Source organism: Tupaia chinensis, unplaced genomic scaffold (genome assembly GCF_000334495.1).
Source record: "Tupaia chinensis unplaced genomic scaffold, TupChi_1.0 Scaffold000402_1, whole genome shotgun sequence".
NCBI classification, from domain to species: domain Eukaryota; kingdom Metazoa; phylum Chordata; class Mammalia; order Scandentia; family Tupaiidae; genus Tupaia; species Tupaia belangeri.
Genome location: NW_006159904.1, coordinates 23,943 through 44,017, shown reverse-complemented (window position 1 = coordinate 44,017; position 20,075 = coordinate 23,943). Strand labels below are relative to the sequence as shown.

General features: G+C 38.4%; 1 pseudogene; it reads left to right on the top strand.

Moving 5' to 3' along the window:
- The window catches only part of LOC114008833 (ribosomal L1 domain-containing protein 1-like), a 19,516-nt pseudogene extending 857 nt beyond the window's left edge, over nt 1-18,659 (top strand).
- The last annotated feature ends 1,416 nt before the right edge of the window (nt 18,660-20,075 follow it).

The following is a 20,075-nucleotide window of genomic DNA, read 5'->3' as shown; positions in this document are numbered from 1 at the left end:
AGGAGCAGGAAGTTTATCGTGAAAAGGGTCTTCTTTCCCTTCAGTGTCTCAGAATCAGCATTAAAACAGGATTTAACTGCTTGGAGAAAATCAGGAGTTCTCAATGGCTTATGTTCAAGATGAAAAAGAATAATTCTGATTTTTTATGATATCAATTACTGAAAATAATGTTTGGCAAGATTTTATGAATAATCAGAATATGAAGAAGATCAGAAAGTTTATAAGAGAGGGAGATTTGGGAGAAGGATCTGTATCAGGTCAAGGAGAAGGTGGCCAGGGGTTTAAAGGGCCAAATAAAATACTATTTGAGCGACCAGCAGGTGGCATCCTTCCTCAGGGCCTTCACATTCGCGGTTCTTTATGTATAATGTATTTTTTTCCATAAATTAATTTGGGCAACTTATTTCATTCAGGTTGTTGTTCAAAGTCATTATCAAAGAGCTCTCACCCTTCTTTCTCTCTCTTTTTTATCTGTACTCATTTCCTCATTGAGAAAGACAGAGAGAGAAACAGGCATACCTAACAAGGTCTTCATGCTCTGATGGTTGTCACTGGACTCCCACATAGTCAACTGCAGTTCAAGATCCGGACTCTGTGACTGAAAATTCATGCCAGGTGCATGTGTGTGTGTGCCCAAAATCCCGAGAGGAGAATGAAGGAGAAGGGATTGTGATGTGGCCATCCCCCTGGGAGGTGATTTCTGTCTCTCTGTCTCTTCGGCAAGCATACGTGACCTATAGCGATAATCTCTATAAAACAACAACAAAACAAAACAAAATCAGTTTGAAAAGACTCTGGGTTAAAGCAAAGCAAGAGAACACTTGGTTACCTTTCCCCCGCCACCCCTTTCTCTTCTTAGTAAATAGCAAATCCTTATATCACCGAGCTGGGAAACTTTGAGTCACTCTTGGCGGCTCTCTTTCTCTTATACTATCTACCTGATTGATCAGGAAACCTTGTCTGTCTTATGAAGTTTTGAAATGTTACCAGATCCTTACCATGTCATACCAGTTTCACTGTTCCCATCCTGGTCCGAGCCACCCAACCCTCCTAACTAGTCATCCTGCTTCCACCCTTGCCCCTCTAAAATATGCTCTATTTTCATAGTAACCAGGGGTGTCTTTTAAAATATTTAAATCAGATTTGTCATTTTTTTTTAAACCTCCAGTGGTTTCTCATCTCATTCAGTGAAAACCAGTCTCTTCCTATATGAGTCTATGAGAGCTTTTACTACCTTGATCCTTGATACCCACCCAACAGCATCTGCAACAACGCTGTCCCTCCTTCACTCTGCTTTGATCGCAATGGTCACCTCCATATTCCTTTCTCAGGGCTTTCACATTTGCAGTTCTTTCTGTATGATGTATTTTTTTTCATAAATTAATTTAGGCAACTTATTTCATTCAGGTTGTTGTTCAAAGTCATTATCAAAGAGCTCTTACCCTTTTTTCTCTTTCTTTTTTTTATCTTTACTCATTTCCTCATTGAGAAAGACAGAGAGAAAAACAGGGATACCCAACAGGGTCTTCGTGCTCTGATCTTCCAGCCCTAGCCAGCCAGGATCACAGACACAAGAGTGTGCCTAGAATGTACAAGGAGACCTCTTGTGACAGAACCTACCAGTGTGGCCTTACCTATAGATCATTGTGTTACCATTGTGCCACCACATCTAGCCAGTCCTACCCTTCTTTTTTAAAAATTATTTACTTAATTTTACTTGTTAATATTATTTTTTAATCTGACTAGAGAGAGAAGGAGAGAGAAAGAGGAAGTGAGACAGCAAGCAGCCAGGTCTGGAACTTGAACCGCGGTTGGCTATGTGGGAGTCCAGCGCCTTAACCACCATGCCACATGCCAGCCCCAGTCCTACACTTCTTAATGGGAACTTGATCATTGAAACCTGCTTTGAGAGTCAATGCTTGTGAGTAATATTAAATACTGGCAACATTAAACTCCTCAAAATTTCTACAAGGTTTAAAAAATTTTATTTTTCTTCAGTTTCTCTCATTAGTGAAAGAAGCACAGAGTCACAGAGATACCTCCAACAGGGTCTTGATAATGTAATCTGCCACCAGCCACAGCCAGCCTCAGTCCATGGGCATACATGTGGCTGGTTACTCAGAGAGGTCTCTGGACATGAACGTGGAAGCTCTCACGTTGGTAAGCCTCTCAGAGTACTGTATTTTACCTCACAGTGTCTGGCCTTGGTTTTTGTTTTAAGGACCCCAAATGAAAAGCTTATTTCTCAAGAGTTTTTTTTAAGGTCACATTTTTTTTTTTAATCCACTATCCTCAGTAGTACATGGTTGCTTTTCCATTAGAAACTCCTTCTTCAGTTTATTTCAAAGAGTAGGTAATTTGGAGAATTTTGAAATTTAAGTATTTTTTAACATGAATTTAACATATTTTACACTGGCACTTATTGTATTTTACCCACTCTTAGTTCCAGAGACCTTTGATGATAGAAAACTGCCCAAGGAAGCACAAGATCAAGCTAGTTGTATTGATGAGAAATTAATAGACCTATTGAGTTGGAGTCTAAGATATTCATGAAAGGCTTTCCCCCATTTTTTCAAAACCTAGGTAGGTGGAGTCCGGGAAGTCATAACTCATTTTGACAATTTAAACCCCAAAGCTATTTATTTATGAAGCTCGGGGTATTTTACATTCACCTAATTCAATCAGGCGGTGAAAATTATGCTCGGGTGTGAATTCCTGCATGGAAATATTCATCCCCTCATTGTGTTCACACAGACCTTTTGCATCTCAAGGGGGATGAGCAGCTGTTGTGGAGTCTGATGAGCACAGTTCTGAGTAAGAAGGAGCCCAAAGGTCCTGATGGGGTTGGAGGGAGGGCACAGAGGCTGTCTCTGGGAGCGTTGGAGGAAGGCACTGCTTTCCTAGTCACTGCGGCATCTTCCCATCACACCAATCTGTGAATCCCAAACCAGCCTCCTAGCCATACTCAGGGCTGCGTGAGGGTGGTAAGGCTGCACCTGTCACTGGCTGCTTCCTCCTGCTGTGGGGAGACCCTGGGCTGACCTCTGCCCTCATGCCTGACAGCTGGGTGCTGAGCCTCCACTGCCTCTGCTGTCACCCGTAGGTGACCACTGATTACTAATCATCACCATCCACATGGGAGGTGCTTGACCCTGCACTACAGTCCGTGAGCCAGCGCCTGAAATTCTGTTCATAGTCTCCTGTTACATCTAGAAACCAAAGGTAATTGAAGTGCTGCTTTCAACCCTTACCCCTGGGCCTGGTCAGTGTCATAGCTCAGTAAAGCCCCACTTCCAGGAAAGAGCTGTCAATATTTCTTTCTCTTCCACCCTGGAAAGTGTCATTCTTGCAATTCTTTTCCCTTTCCTGACCTGGAAGACAGTGACAATGATATCATTATTATAACTGATAAGAACCAGCTGGGGTAGATACACCAGTAACCACTAGCCTGCTGTGTACCTCTAGCTGTTAACCCTCAGCTTCCTCTATTGTAAAATAAGTCACTTAAACAATTTTAGACTTAAACCATTTTCTGAGCATGGCAATATGCTCTTCCATGTAAGGGAAAGTTAATTTTGATCAATTTGCTAGGTGAGTTTCGGTAGCATTCCTGTCATACCATTTTGATTAGGTATAGTGCATTGGTCACTCTGGCTGGGACAGAGGTGGGCATTATGGCCATTGGTCACTGTAGGTGTGGTTTTCTTTAGTTTCCTTGAGGCCTCTGTGTCCCTTGTACATAGTCCTTACAATCACGCTGGCTCTGGCTCTGTCCTTGGTACTTAGCCCCAGCGGAAGAGTACTTAGAGACTGGGTCACCTTCCCTTCTGCTCTTCAGAACAGTCACCATCTTCTTCCTTCATCTTTTAATTTAATTAATTTCAGGGACCCCAGAGCTTGGTCCTAGTCCTCCTCCATCAGACAGAATTTAGTCTGAACTTTTTGTTTGCTGCAAAGCGGCTCACACAACTGCTTGTCTGAATCAAGCCTCAGGAAAAATTCCTGTATCTCATGGTTTGGCATATTCCACAACATCTGTTTATGTTGCCTTAAGCAACTACCAACTTGACGTACTAGAAAGGATATGGAATTTGGGACCAGCAGTTGGCGTAATGGCTATGTCACTGGACTCCCATGTAGTCGACCGCAGTTCGAGTCCCAGACCTGGTGGCTTATACTCATGCTGGCCATGTGTGCGTGTGTGTCCAAGATCATGGGAGGAGAATGGAGGAGAAGGGATTGTGGCATGGCCATCCCCTCTGGGGGCAGGGGTGTTTTCTCACTTTCTGTCTCTCTGTCTCTCTCTGTCTTTCTGGTGAGCGCATGCGCCCTATAGCAAAAACCTCTCCAAAAATAAAAGAAAGAATATGGAATTTGGAACCCAAAGACTTGACTCTGAATCCCAGCTCTACTCTATACACACTTGGTGACTTTGGGGACAGGAGCTTTCCTGGTATGAGACTTAGTATGCTCACCTGTAACCTGGGAGTTAGGTGTGTTTTATAGGGATCAATAAAATAACATAGGGCAAATGATTCAAAGAACTTTAAAGTATTATATAATGGTGTGTATGCGTGCGTGTGTGCGTGCGTGTGTGTGTGTGTAATGTGTAGTGTGGTGGTTAGGAACTTGGCTTTTTGAAGTCCGCTGGTCAAAACTAGAGGTCGCTCTTTCCTGGCTCTTTGGCCATAGATGAGTGACTTTATCTCTTGTGTCATCATCTCTAAAATGGAGATGATATTATCTATATTTTAGGATTGTTGAAACACTAAGTAAGATCATATATATGAAGCACTTAGCATAGTTCTTAACACACCATATAGTGGTTGCTTTTGTCATTATGATTATTTGCTTTCACTGTAAAAATATTACTGACCCCGAGGATATCATTGGCCTGAAAGGAGGGCCCTTTATACTTTTAATCAACTTCTTTTTGGCAGCCACATGAGAACTTTTGTTTTTAGAAACAAATGTTTATAAAATTGCCTTACTTAATTTCAGAGTTTAGAGAATATGTTTTTCAATAATTTGAAAGCACTGGTAACTGAATAATTAAATATTGGGTTGTCAGAAAATGCATGATGCGTTTTTTTCTGGTTTTCTATGCAAAAATGTGTCATGACTGTTCCAACAACCCAATACATAAGAATGTAGTGGGCCAGCTTCTTATCTCAGCAGTTGAAATTCTTCCATTTGATCATTGATTCTTTCATTCAGCCAGGAATTTCTCAGGAAAAATGTGGAAGAATCATCCCTCTTTCCTGACCTGGAAGACAGTGACAATGATATCATTATTATAACTGATAAGAACCAGCTGGGGTAGATACACCAGTAACCACTAGCCTGCTGTGTACCTCTAGCTGTTAACCCTCAGCTTCCTCTATTGTAAAATAAGTCACTTAAACAATTTTAGACTTAAACCATTTTCTGAGCATGGCAATATGCTCTTCCATGTAAGGGAAAGTTAATTTTGATCAATTTGCTAGGTGAGTTTCGGTAGCATTCCTGTCATACCATTTTGATTAGGTATAGTGCATTGGTCACTCTGGCTGGGACAGAGGTGGGCATTATGGCCATTGGTCACTGTAGGTGTGGTTTTCTTTAGTTTCCTTGAGGCCTCTGTGTCCCTTGTACATAGTCCTTACAATCACGCTGGCTCTGGCTCTGTCCTTGGTACTTAGCCCCAGCGGAAGAGTACTTAGAGACTGGGTCACCTTCCCTTCTGCTCTTCAGAACAGTCACCATCTTCTTCCTTCATCTTTTAATTTAATTAATTTCAGGGACCCCAGAGCTTGGTCCTAGTCCTCCTCCATCAGACAGAATTTAGTCTGAACTTTTTGTTTGCTGCAAAGCGGCTCACACAACTGCTTGTCTGAATCAAGCCTCAGGAAAAATTCCTGTATCTCATGGTTTGGCATATTCCACAACATCTGTTTATGTTGCCTTAAGCAACTACCAACTTGACGTACTAGAAAGGATATGGAATTTGGGACCAGCAGTTGGCGTAATGGCTATGTCACTGGACTCCCATGTAGTCGACCGCAGTTCGAGTCCCAGACCTGGTGGCTTATACTCATGCTGGCCATGTGTGCGTGTGTGTCCAAGATCATGGGAGGAGAATGGAGGAGAAGGGATTGTGGCATGGCCATCCCCTCTGGGGGCAGGGGTGTTTTCTCACTTTCTGTCTCTCTGTCTCTCTCTGTCTTTCTGGTGAGCGCATGCGCCCTATAGCAAAAACCTCTCCAAAAATAAAAGAAAGAATATGGAATTTGGAACCCAAAGACTTGACTCTGAATCCCAGCTCTACTCTATACACACTTGGTGACTTTGGGGACAGGAGCTTTCCTGGTATGAGACTTAGTATGCTCACCTGTAACCTGGGAGTTAGGTGTGTTTTATAGGTCTTTGGCCATAGATGAGTGACTTTATCCCTTGTGTCATCATCTCTAAAATGGAGATGATATTATCTATATTTTAGGATTGTTGAAACACTAAGTAAGATCATATATATGAAGCACTTAGCATAGTTCTTAACACACCATATAGTGGTTGCTTTTGTCATTATGATTATTTGCTTTCACTGTAAAAATATTACTGACCCCGAGGATATCATTGGCCTGAAAGGAGGGCCCTTTATACTTTTAATCAACTTCTTTTTGGCAGCCACATGAGAACTTTTGTTTTTAGAAACAAATGTTTATAAAATTGCCTTACTTAATTTCAGAGTTTAGAGAATATGTTTTTCAATAATTTGAAAGCCCTTGTGTCATCATCTCTAAAATGGAGATGATATTATCTATATTTTAGGATTGTTGAAACACTAAGTAAGATCATATATATGAAGCACTTAGCATAGTTCTTAACACACCATATAGTGGTTGCTTTTGTCATTATGATTATTTGCTTTCACTGTAAAAATATTACTGACCCCGAGGATATCATTGGCCTGAAAGGAGGGCCCTTTATACTTTTAATCAACTTCTTTTTGGCAGCCACATGAGAACTTTTGTTTTTAGAAACAAATGTTTATAAAATTGCCTTACTTAATTTCAGAGTTTAGAGAATATTTTTTTCAATAATTTGAAAGCACTGGGTTATTGGAAAAGTCATGACACATTTTTCTGGTTTTCTATGCAAAAATGTGTCATGACTGTTCCAACAACCCAATACATAAGAATGTAGTGGGCCAGCTTCTTATCTCAGCAGTTGAAATTCTTCCATTTGATCATTGATTCTTTCATTCAGCCAGGAATTTCTCAGGAAAAATGTGGAAGAATCATCCCTAAGGAAGGTCTTTCTTGAGGGTCTGACAGATGTGATGTACTTATTCTATGAGAAATGTTGAACAAATGAAACTAATTTAAGACCTTTTGTCTCAACCTTTATCAGTATACCAGAAGGCTTCACAATAGGTATGATTGTCAGGATTTTTCACTCCAGGTCTTATGTCTTTGGTTTCCACAAGTGGCCATTCTAAGGAAATGAGATCTCGGACATGAAACATTTGTTTCTGGTCTATTATTGCAAAATACTAGAGCTACTTTTGCTCATGTGTCTGTGGTGAGCAACGAGGTTGACTGGAGGTTGGCTGGTGTAGCATTGTGTTAGCTGGGACAACTCGTGTCTCTGTGCTCCATGTGATTGCTGTTTCTTCAGCACACTTGTTTTCATGGCAGTTGCAAAAAACAAGAGAACATGTGAAAGAGTGCATATCCTCTTGAGCCACAATGTCTCTTCTGCTGCATTCTCCTGGGAAAAGCAATAGAATGGAAGGTCAGCCTAGATGGAAGAGGAGGAAACAGACTCCACCTCTGGACGAGAGGATGTTCAAAATCACACTGCAGAAAGTGTGGAAATGGGAGAAGTGAAGGATCACGGCCGTTTTTGCAATTCACCATGAACGTGCAATTGCGTGTTGCTCTCTAAATAAGCTGTAGTCATTTATGTTCTCACTTGCAGTGTGGGACAGTCTCTATTTCATCAGTTTTGCCAACACTTGGATAGAATACAGTCATAAAAAAACCAATCTGATGGTAAAAAGTAAGAGGTATCACATTGTTACGGTTGTCATTCAATTTCCATTTTCTTGTACTCAGTAAGTCAAGCATATCTTTATGTATTTGTTATCAATTTGCATTTCACCTGAGAATTGCTGATTCATATCCTCCTAATTTTTCCATTAGGATGTTTTACTTGGTGTGGTTAATTTAAACAAATCTTTTTACATTTTAGTTCTTTAATGCCATTTTACTGTAATTCCCCCCTTTCCACTCATGTGCCCTTTTAACTTTGCTTTTAATTTTGCCAAAGACAAAAATGAATTTTTCTAAAAATTTAAATATTTTCCTTTATGAATTGCAGTTTTTGTGGCTAAGCCATCCTCAATTTCAGGATACTTATGTTACCTTTATTATTATTATTTTTTTTAAAAAAGAAAGTTTTTCAGGTTTGAATTTAATTTAGTTCTTCACTCTCTCAGGGATTTATTTCTATGTATGACATCAGGGCTGAACTCTAAATTTACTTCATCTGTGTAGTGAATCAATATTCTCAACTTTTCAAATAGTGCATCTTTCTCCATTGATTTCTGGTGCAGTCTCTGTCATATACCAAGATCCCATATATCATCAGGATCATTTATAGATGTTCTGAAAATTTCACTGACTTATTTGTTGTAGCACCAAACATTTGCTGTTTTATCTTTGATGAATTTGAATGTGGACTAGCTTCTATTGTAATTAGAAAGGGTGCTCTTTCTATTATTTTCAAGATTGCTTAGCTTTTTCTTTTTATCACTACTCTTCTATATGAATTCTATATAAACCAGAATTTAAATATTTAAATATTCAACCATAACTTTCCTGCTCTAAAATGCAGTAGGGTGCACATTTAGTAAATTACTGTTCACTGGACACAAAATTTCATAGTCCTCTCTAGTAAAGAGGACCTGTTCCCAAGAGCTAAGATTATATTATGTTTTAATGCTCCTCATCCTGACAATACTAATTCTCTGTTTTTCAGGATTCTTATTTGCTGGGACCAGCAGTGAGTGTAATGGCTATGTCGTTGAACTCCCATGTAGTCGACCACAGTTTGAGTTCCGGACCCGGTGGCTTAAACTTACGCCGGGTGTGTGTGCGTGCGTGCCCAAGATCCCAAAAGGAGTTAGTGTAATGGCTATGTCACTGGACTCCCATGTAGTTGACGGTGGTTCAAGTCCCTAACCCAGTGGCTTAAACTCACACCGGGTATGTGTGTGTGCATGCCCAAGATCCCAAGAGGAAAATGGAGGAGAAGGGATTGTGGCGTGGCCATCCCCACTTGGGGGCGGGTGTGATTTTTCACTTTCTGTCTCTCTCTCTCTGTCTTTCTGGTGAGCGCATGCACCCTATAGCAAAATCCTCTCCAAAAAAAAAAAAATTGTATAGATGTTTAATTAAAAGATAATCTATTATGAAGCCTACTTTTAATTGAAGCTCTTGTATTTTTTGAGTTCTAAAATCTTTAGCTACCATGTCTCATTGCAGACATCTTGGGATTTAGACTCTTTAGTGAGCAAATATTTTCAGAGGTTCTATTATATGGCTATTATTACCTTAAGTCTCAAATAGAGTGACTTACCTGTTCTTTGGAAGAGAAGAGACAATGACTATTTTATGTTATAGGTGAAGATACTAAGTCTATTTAGCTACAAGTTTCATTTACTGAGTGCTTATAGACCTTTTATCCCAGATTGTAGGGTGATGTGTTAGGTGTTTTGAGATGGTTGTACCAAGGATGAAGAAGAGAGATGGTCCCTTCAAGGCTGGTCTCATCCAACAGGACACATTACATATAGCTGACATGTAAACATTACACTTGAATTCATACAGGGCCATTTGCCTCCTTTCTTTGCAAATTTAGATTGTTTCCTCATGCAGGTAGATGAGTTGGTTTTTAAAGAACAGAAGAATCATTGTCTGATTTCTAATGAGATGATCACATGAAACATATTGAAGGCCAGAGATGCTAGACTCAAAAGGAGCCCTGCAGAAATGCAGCTTTGCACAGACAGGAGTAAGACCTGATGTCAAGTTGGTTAGAGTGGATCAAATGGAGCATGCAGAGACAGAATGAGTGGTGAATAGAACTCAGGTCTTCCGCATCTCCTCCCTAGTGGAGATCCATCGATTAGGAGACCTGACGTAAATTACAGTCATGTACATGTACCTGTGTTTCCTCATGTCAATAGTAATTTCTTTATAGAAGAAACTTTACTGTAATCTCATATACAAAGCCATCTATAATTTTTCACCTAGGCTTAACCATTCTTCCATTTATACCCCCTGTATTCTGTGAATTTTTAAATCAAAGAATGTAATTGTCAGTACACTTGATAGTGGGTCTGCCTTCCTGCAATCAGGAGCCATGTCTTTGACTTTTGTACCCTCAACAACTAGCACAGTACCTACTGGTTGAATAAAATGTTGATGTACTCACTCAGAAAGGCTTATTTTATAATGGATAATTAGAGTTACTTGGGTTGTATTTTTAAAATCTGTACATCTACAGTATCCAATTAGGTAGTAATCTGTTACACCAATATGACACTTTGGTCACAGAATCTTATGATTATGTAGGAATGTGGGTGTTGATGCAGAATGTGAGATGATCCTGAAGAAAGCTCTAGAGAGTAGATGCAGCCAGTAATGCACAGTGAAAGGTCCATAAGTCACATGTCTTGGACTAATCCCGGCCTTACTGGGATTTACAGGAAAAATATTTCCTTAGAGATTGGAAATTTTCCTCCTAAATTTATATACTTAAAATGTCCTACAAACTTAAACTCAACTCAAACTTACTTTTAAAAAAAGCCTTAGAAAACCAAAGTAAGGGACCAGCAGTTAGCATAATGGCTATGTCGCTGGACTCCCATGTAGTCGACTGCTGTTCGAGTCCCAGACCCGGTAGCTTAAAACTCATGCCGGGCACGTGTGCGTGTGTGCCCAAGATCCCGAGAGGAGAATGGAGGAGAAGGGATTGTGGCATGGCCATACCCCCTGGGGGGTGATTTCTCGCTTTCTGTCTCTATGTCTCTCTCTGTCTGTCTGGCGAGCGCACGCGCCCTACAGTGAAAATCTCTCAAAAAAAAAAAAAAAAGAAAAAGAAAAAGAAAAAGGAAACCAAAGATTGATGTTTCTTATATTTGGATTCTCTTTTGTTTTTAGATTAAAATTCCTTCTGCCTTTTCCAGATACTCTTTATGATATTTGTCTTGAATGTTTAAAGGATGTTCATTTGGATATAGATGATATGGCAGTTAGTTCCTTGAAAAAAGCATAAATTATTTAAGTTGATTTTATCAAGTTAATAAGTTTTTACTGAGAATTTACCATGAATCCAGTATGTTTCTGTGGAAGAGCATGTACACTGAGGTTAAAAAAAAAAAATCCCAGCATAGTTACATCCTTCAAAGAGCACAGTGTAATTCTGTTGGGGAATCAGGACAAAAACTCATTAAACAGCAAATAAGACAAAATAAAACATGAAGCACTGCTTGCTATAAAATATCAGTGTTGGAGGAATCAGTGGAGAAAGTAATCAGTGAAAAGAATCTCAAGAGGATGTAAGACAGGATCATGGGCTTTGGAGTCAAATGAATCTTGCTATGAGTCCTACTTCTACTGTCACTAAGTAGACATGTAACATAGAGCAAGTGACTTAAACTGTAAATCTGCTTCCTTATTTGTGAAACTGGGCTACTTAATTTCTCCCTTGCCAGCTCTTACAAATAAATAATAGGAATATAAATTTACATTTTGTAAAGCACAAATATCTGGAACATAGGAGGGTTTGATAAGTAAAAACTACATTTATAATGAATAAAATTAGAGGCACTATGTTCAATTGCATGCACTGGAAACATGGGTAACAGTAGTAATAATAATAGTAAATAATATGTACCAGGCATTTGTAAAGTACTTTATATGCTTTTTTTTCTGTAATGTTTACAATAATTATATGAAAAATATTATCACTTTCATTTTCCAAGAGAAAAACCAAGAATCAAAGAAGTTGCTAGTTTCTCAATTTTTCTTTTCCTTATTTATTTATTTATTTATTTATTTATTTATTTACTTATTTATTTTAGGTTTTTGCCATAGGGCATGTGTGCTCACCAGAGGCAGAGCATGACAAAGAGAGAGAGACGAAAGTGAGAAATCACCCCCCAGGGGGATGACCATACCTCAGTCCTTCTCCATACTCCTCCCAGGGTTTTGGGCACTCATTCATGTGTACCTGGCATCATTTTCAAGCCTTGGGATCCACGACTTGAACTGTGGTTGACCATGTCGGAATCCAGTGCCTTAACCATTCTATCACCTGCTGGCTCAAATTTCTCAATATTTTACAACTATAAGAGCCTGAGATTTGAGCAGGTCCTCCATGTAGATGACAATAGGCAGGTTAAATCCTCATTCAAGATGAGAAGTGATTATCTACAAATTGAATACTGCACATACTTTGCCAATCTCTGGACTTCATTTCTGAGTTTGAGTATTATTTCACAAAACCAAAAATATGTTTTATAGAATCAGCTTTATAATAGACTCCAGTGAACTCTTTCTTTCTTTTTTTTTTTTTTTTTGGTAGAGGTTTTTGCCTTAGTATGTGTGCGCTCTTTTTTTTTTTTTGGTAGAGGTTTTTGCCTTAGTATGTGTGCGCTCGCCAGAGAGAAAGAGAGACAGTGAGAAATCACCCCCTGATGGCCACATCACAATCCCTTCTCCTTCATTTTCCCTCCTGGGATTTTGGATATGCACGCACATGTGCCCGGTATGAGTTTCAAGCCACTGAGTCCAGGAATTGAACGTAGTTGGCCATGCGAGAGTCCTGCAACCTAATCTCTACACTATCTGTTGGCTCCTCCAACACAGTCCTAAACTAGAGTTGGAGACTGAAGTATAACATGGCAGTTTGAAGTCATTGCTGATCTCAGCTCACTGATAGAGACCCTAGGAATTACATCAGTCCACAAACATGAAGTCTTCCTCTGGAGGATTCTCCATGATTGGTGCTCCTATTGGCCTACCAGGGAGGACACATGTTCAAGCAGTCACACGTGGGAAGTTGGAGGAGTGTGTGAAGTACCTGCTCAGGCCAAGATAGAGAAAATAAATATAAGAGAAACAAGACACACCAACACCTCACCTGCTACTGACATTAAGGAAACTGCATTTAGCTCAACATACAGAAAAGGACTAGTAACGATGTTCCGAGAGAGCTGGAGAAGAGTAGGAAAAATGTACTGATTTATCTGTTTCTTTCTTTCTTTCTTTTTTTTTTTTTCGCATAAGGGGTGCGTGTTCACTGGAGAGAGACAGAGAGAGGAAAAGTGAGAAATCAGTCCTTCCCCCTGCCCCGGGCGGGGGTAGGGTGGCCATGCTGTAATTCCTTCTCCTCCATTCTCCTCTCAGGACTTTGGGCACACATGCCTGGAGTGAATTTCAAGCCACAAGGTCTTGAACTCAAACCATGGTCAGCCAAGTGGGAGTCCAGTGCCTTAACCACCCCACCACTTGCTGGCTCCCGATTTTAAAATGGATTATGTTTACAGAGTTTCTTAAATTCTCTACATCATGTCATCTGTAAATAGAGACCATTTTGCTTCTTCCTTTTCTATCCGTATGACTCATTTCTTTCTATTGCTTTATGTCAGCTAGCTAAACTCCAGAAAAAAAAAAAAAAACTGAATAGATGTAATGGATTGTCATCCTTGTCTTGTTCCTGATATTAGGGAAAGGCATTCACTATTTTATTTTTTAGAATTATTTTATTTAAGTTTATTAATTTATTTTAATTTGATCAGAGAGGGACACAGAGAGAGAGAGAGAAAGTAAGCTGCCAGGTCCAAGACTTGAACCATGGTCGGCCACGTGGGAGTCCAGCGCCCCTAACCTCCATGCCCCCTGCCAGTCCCAGTCTTTCACTATTAAGTATGATATTAGCTGTAGGTTTTCTGTAAGTGCCCTTTTTCATAGTGAAGAAGTTCCCATATATTCTAAGTATGTTAAATATATAGTCAGCATGAATGAATAGATGTTGGAATTTATCAAGTGTTTTTCTTGAGCCTACTGACATGCTCATACGATGGTTCTGATTTTTCTTTTGGGCTAATAAAGGTGAATTGCATTTTTTACTTGTAAATGTTAAATCTAACTTGTATTCTTGGGATAATTTCACTTGACTGAATAAATTATGACATAACCCTTTTTAATATTGTTGTACTTCATTTCCAAAAAACTTGTTTAGAAATTTTTCATTTGTAGTCATGAGTAATAGTGGTCTATAGCTTTTTTTTTTTTTTTTAACTTCTTGTCAGGCTTTGATATCAGGATAATGATGGTCTCTAGAATGAGTTGGGAGCATTCTCTCCTGTTCAATTTTCTGGAAGACTTTATAAAAATTTGGTGTAATTCTTTCTTCATTGATTTGGTATAATTCATCAGTGAAGCTACTTAAGACTGAAATTTACATTGTAGAAAATTTCTTAAAGTACAAATTGGATTTTTTAATAGATAAGGTGCTAACATTTATTTATTTTGAGTTAACTTTGGTAGTTTGTATAAAGTTGTTCATCATGTTCTCTTATTAGGCTTTTAGGATGCATAGAACCTGTAGTGATGTTTCCTTTCACACTTCTGATATTGTGTATTATTTTTAAGAATCTCTCTTGTTTTATCGATTTTATTGATATTCTCAAAGAACCAGCTTTCAGTTTCATTGGTTTTTCTCTATTGCTTTTATGTTTTATATTTCATTGAGTTCAGATCTGATCTTGTTTTTTTCCCTTCCTCTGCTTATCTGGGCTTTAAATTTACAAAACTAGTTAGAAAGAGCAGAGATATTTTGTAAGGTAGAATTTGTAATGGGAATTAATTATTTATGTGTACACAGTTTTAGGAATAATATTAACTTCTTGAAGAATAACAGGTCTATTAGCTACTTTATTAATAATATATCAAGAAGAAATGATAAGACTAGCAGATGGCACAATAGTTACATTGATGGATTCCCACATAGTCTACCGTGGTTTGAATCCCTTACCCGGTGGCGTAAAACTTACGCCAGATGTGTGTGCATCCATGCCCAAAATCCAGAGAGGAGGATGGAAGAGAAGGGATTGTGGCATGATCATCCCCCTTGGGGGGAGGGAGGGTGAATTCTCACTTTTGGTCTCTCTGTCTCTCATGATAGCAAAAATCTCTCTTAAAAAAAAAATTTTTTTTAGAAGGAATTGTGGCATGATCATCCCCCTTGGGGGGGAGGGAGGGTGAATTCTCACTTTTGGTTTCTCTGTCTCTCCTGATAGCAGAAATCTCTCTTAAAAAAAAAAGAAGAAGAAAGAAAGAAAAGAAAAAAAAGAAAAAGGAGAAGAAATGACAACAAGAAGCAGACAGGGTATTTCAGTTTATATAGCTTGTAGAATGGAATAAAGGGTGTGTATACGTTCCAAATTAAGCATTCTGAACTGTTAGATCCACTTTTTACTGGCATGGCAAATCATATTAATTTGAACAGTCACATTAAGAAAAAAGAAATAAGGAACAAATTGATTTTTGGCTTTTAGTAATACTTCTTTACAAATGCAAAAACATCGCAGGAAAAATTCTCTTGAAACATTTATTTCTGTTAGTTTTATTCCAACTGTGAATTACAATACATTGGGTTACTCTATCCCAGAGTACGTATCTATTTCATTTTTGCCACCTCCTTGCTTCTTATTCATGTTTCTTGAAATGCATTTCCTCTCTAGGCACTTTCAATTATATAGTAATGTAGGCTTGATGGTATAATAGGAGGAGCTCTAGTTTTTGAGGCAGATTTGCTCCCAAATCATTACTCTGCCATATTACAATTATGAAACATTGGTACATTATTCTACCTCTTGGTGAGCATTGTTTTCTCAATAAGTGAAAATGGAGCTAAGATTCCTATCTCAAAGTTGTGAGAATTAAGGCAACATCTACTATGTACAATACCTCTACTAAGTATTGGAGTAAAAAAGTTAAGAAAGATAGGTGCTTATTTTAGAGTACTACACAGCTGACCCAGCCATGGCATGGTGGTTAAGGTGGCTGGGTCCCCCATGGCCAGTCTCATGGTTCAAGTCTGGTATGCTCTGCAGCTTGAAAAACATGCCAAATTTCAAAAGAATAGAGAGATGGAGAAGGGATTATAGTGAGATCATTCCCCGTGTCAGGGGAGTGCTTTCTCACTTTCCCTCTCTTGCTTTCTGTCTGTCTGGTGAGCATATTCACCCTACTTTTTTTTTTTGAGTAATACTCCATAGTATAATATAGAAAACATATATTTAGCAATTTTATAATTAATATAATTTCAATGCAGTGTGTTTTTATGATTAACATTTACTGAATACTTACAGTTAACTCAAAGTTTAAAGCTTAATTTACTAAATGTGAGGAGACTTCAAAATAGTTCATAGAAAATGGAATTAAATTGTGTTTTTTTAGTGCAAAAATTTTTGAAATTCATGCATGATTTTTTCATAATATGCAAAAATTCTTCCATGCACTTTTTGATGATCCCTAATACATTAAGCAAATGGAAGCTGTTTTGTTTTTTTAAATCAACATATTGTTTGTGAGAGTTATTTTAATAAATGTAGGTAGGTATAGTGTATTCACTCTTTCACTGCAGTGTGGTTAGCTATTGTAAAACTGAATCACACATGATTCATCCATTTTTCTGTGGATGTACACTTCGATTATTTATTTATTTAGTTATTTTAGAGATATTTTTGCTGTAGGGCACATGTACTCACTGAAGAGACAGAGAGAAACAGAGATAGAGAAGTTGAGAAATCACCCCCTTCCCTGGCCACACCACAATCCCTTCCCATCCATTCTCCTCCCAGGATCTTGGGAATGCACGCACATGTGCCCATTGTGAGTTTCAAGCTTCTGGGTCTGGGACTTGAACTGCAGTTGGCCATGTGGGAGTCCAGTGATGAAACTGCTATGCCATCTGCTGGCTCCTTTATTTTTTTTTTAAAGAAATGATTTCTTATACTGATACCAAAAATATATTTTCCTACGAATTTATTGTTGATTTTTCTGTTCACATGCAAGTCTTTAATCTACCCCAAATTGCTTCTTGAGTATGATATTCTCTATGATCATAACTTTATTTATTTTTCCCCATTTTGATAATCAGTTGTCTATGACACATTTACAAAAAAGTTTTGGTTGCATACCCATGTCTGCACAGGTGAGAACAACAGGGAGGTCTAGGCTTCTACCGTGGGATCCGCACATCCACTTCAGGTGCCCTTGTGCCTGGCCCTCAACTCCTGCTGTCCCCACCTCATTGGAGCAGCTGGACGAAGGGCAGATAAAGAAAGCAGTGGAAGCTCTCTTGGCACATGCCAGAACCAGGAAAAACAATAATGGATTACTTTTGAATAAGAATGAAAATTTATTTTTACTGGTGGTATTGTGGAAAATTACTAGAAAAGAATTGAAGGTCAGATTGCTCTTGCCTAATGGTATTAGAACTGATTTAGCAGAAATTTGTTTATTTACCAAGGATGAACCCAATTCAACTCCTGAAAAGATAGAACGTTTCTATAGAAAGTTTTTAACAAGCATGGAGTTAAAATCATTTCACAGATTATTACTTTCCAGACTTTGAAAAAGGAGTATAAAGCCTATGAAGCCAAGCTTTGCCACCCAAGTAGTTTGACTTCTTCCTCACTGATAAGAGGATCAGGCAACTCTTACCATCACATAGTGGGAGGTATTTCTATCAAAGAAATAAAGTTCCAGTATGTGTGAACCTCTGGCCAAAAATTTATCAAAAGAGACAGATGGAGCTATAGACAAAAGCGTCTTTTTTTTTTTCTTTCTTTTCTTTCTTTTTTTTAAGAGAGATTTTTGTTATAGGACATGTGAGCCCACTAGAGAGAGGAGGACAGAAAGTGAAAAATTTCCCCCAGGGGGGATGGCCATGCCGCAATCCCTTCTCCTGCATTCTTCTCTCATGATTTTGGGCATGCACACACACACATGCTCAGTGTGAGTTTGAAGTTGCTAGGTCTGGGATTAGGTCTGGGATTCGACCCATGGTGGACCATGTGGGAGTCCAGCTACATAACCATTATGCCATCTGCTGGACCCAGGTGGAACCATATTAAAGATCATGAAAAGTGGTTCTTGGGGACCAGCAGTTAGCGTAATGGCTATGTGGCTGGACTCCCACGTAGTCGACCACAGTTCGTGTCCTGGACCTGGTAGCTTAAAACTCAGGCCGGGCGCGTGTGCGTGCGTGCCCAAGATCCCGAGAGGAGACTGGAGGAGAAGGGATTGCGGCGTGGCCATCCCCCCTGGGTGGTGATTTCTTGCTTTCTGTCTCTCTGTCTCTCTCTGTCTGGCGAGCACACGTGCCCTATAGCAAAAACCTCTCCAAAAAAAAAAAAAAAAAAAAGAAAGAAAAAAAATAAAAGAAAAAAAAAAGTGGTTCTTGCAGGGAGTATAGGCATTGGTCACACTGAAATGCAGGTTCAGTACATTGTTGAGAATGTTGCTGTCAGGAAAGGGCTTTCAGAAAAATTGCCAGAGAAATGGGAGAGTGTGAAACTCCTGTTTGTGAAAAGTTAGAAATTGGGTGGAGTTTTTACTGGAATCAGACTAAATTAATAGATCAAGGGCCAGCAGGGGGTATGGTGGTTAAGGCGCTGGACTTCCATGTGACTGACTGAGATTTGAGTCCTGAGTCCAGCAGCTTGGAACTCATGCTGGGTATGTGTGTGTGTGTGTGTGTGTGTATGCACATGTGCTCAAAATCTTGAGGGAAGAAGAGAGGAGAAGGGATTGTGGCATGGCCAGCCTCCATGGGTGTGATTTCTCACTTTCTTGTACACTCTCTATGTCTCTGATGAGTGCATGAGCCCTATAGCAAAAATCTCTCTAAAAATAAAATTAATAGATCAATTTGGAGAAAACTTACATTGTTACTATTTGATTTATACAACTGATTAAAATGGTTTATCTGTCCATCTATTTAAGTTCTCTTTAATGTCTTTCAATATCATTATACAATTGTCCCATAAAAATCTTACATATTTTTTCCTAAGATTTTACATTATATTTTAGTGCCATTTTAAATTATGTAATTTAATTACGTTTTCTAGCTCTTTTGTTAATGGCCTAATATAATTTATTTTTATATATTCATTTCATATCAGCTTTGCCAAGTTTTCTTACTAATTCTAATAATTTGTCAGTGGTAGACTTGAATTTTCTATTCAGATTATAGCAATCGAAGAATTCCTTTCCATTCCTTATGCATTTTATATTTTTATCTATCTTGTCTTAGTAATTTGAATAATAGTATAATAATGTGTACCCTTGTCATGTCCCTGGTTTAAAGAAAAGCTTTTAATATTTCTTTATTTGGTCAGATGATTGTTGTAGAATTTCGGGCTTCTTTATGAGAACTTTCCTTTTGTTGCTGAGATTATAAAAATTATGAATGCATGTTGAATTTTTATTTAATACTTTTCTGTATCTTTTGAGGTTGTCATGATTTTCCTCCCTTAATCTAATATTTTCTGTATCTTTTGAGGTTGTCATGATTTTTCTCCCTTAATCTATTTTAATTAAAATAACATTAATTATCATTCATTGACTTTCTTCTTTTAAACCAATCTTACATTTTTTAATAAACCTTACTGGCTCAAGATTTTTTACATTCTGAATTTGTTTTGCCAATTTTTGCATCTATTTTTATAGGTGAAATTTGGGTTATAATTGTGTTTTTTCTTATTTTTCCTTTCTTTCTTTTCTTTTCTTTCCTTCCTTCCATCCTTCCTTCCTTCCTTTCTTTCTTTAAATTTTTTCTGCTGCCCTTGTTGGGTTTTGGTATCATGGTTTAACTAGTTTCTTGAAGTGAATTGAAGGGAATGTTCTCTTGTACTTAGGTATAGTTTAAATAAGGTTGAAATTATTTTTTCCTTCAAGACATAACAGAACTCATTTTTGTGTGCATGTGTATGAAGGGTTATTGTTATTATT